The sequence below is a fragment of the Neophocaena asiaeorientalis genome, unplaced genomic scaffold, assembly GCF_003031525.2.
Source record: "Neophocaena asiaeorientalis asiaeorientalis breed wild unplaced genomic scaffold, Neophocaena_asiaeorientalis_V1.1 scaffold44, whole genome shotgun sequence".
Taxonomy (NCBI): Eukaryota; Metazoa; Chordata; class Mammalia; order Artiodactyla; family Phocoenidae; genus Neophocaena; species Neophocaena asiaeorientalis.
Window position 1 is genome coordinate 765619 of NW_020173678.1, and position 1064 is coordinate 766682.

Genomic DNA, 1064 nt, shown 5'->3' on the forward strand with positions numbered 1-1064 from the left:
CGAGATGAAACCCTTCTTGGCTAACATTAGAGTAATAACAGAATGATTAACGCTTCATGTGATAGTTGACGTAGTGCATGTTCAGATTTTCATACCAAATTTATTAGGAGATATTTGACTAAATGTTTCTGATAAATTCTCTAAATTTAAATAAATATAAAAATAACCTTACATCATTTACCTTACCTCTCACTGCTCATACTGGAGTTTTTCTCAGGCCTTTTGTATGGCTCTATTTGGAGGTGGGGTCTTTAAGGAAGAATTAAGGTTAAATGAGGTCATAAGGGTGGGGCCCTGATCTGATAGAATTAGTGTTCTTATAAGAAGAGACATCTGGGGAGCCCGGTGTGTGTGTGTGTGTGCGCGCACGTGTGCACATGTGCACACCAAGGAAAGGCCATGTGAAGACACAGCAAGAAAACATCTGTCTGCAAGCCAGGAAGAGAGCTCTCACCGCAAACTGGGTCATCTGGAGCCTTGATCATGGACTTTCAGCCTCCAGAACTAGGAGAAAATTAATTTCTGTTGTTTATGCCACCCAGTCTATGATATTTGTCCTGGCAGCCTGAGCAGACTAACATATACCACTAGGTACATGTGATGGAAAATTAAAGTGCTGTTTGTTGAGGGAACTTAGAGGCCGAGAACAACAGAGGGCACACGATCTTCCCATCTCTTCATTATCCCCCAGAGAAATGTGCTCAAGTGGGGACTTTGTGATGTGTCACAGGATCCAAAAAGAGGTCCCCCCTTTATTGTTCTACATATTTCTAAGGATGTTGGAGGGAGAGGCAAGGAACATCTATTTTACAGCAAAACAGTGGGACCTTCTTGATGGAAGAAATGGACTTACTAGGAAGAGGAAGCTGGCACTACTAGGATGTGGTATCAGCCTGTCCTTCCATCGAGTTAATCTGCTGAGCTACTTTCTCCTTAAGCTACCAAATGTAGGAGGGAATGAGCCTCCAGGACGACCTGCTTGTCTCTCATCAGTAAGCAGGAAACTTAAAATGTAAGGACAAAAAAAAAAAAAAAAAAAAAAAAAAAAAAAAAAAAAAAAAAAA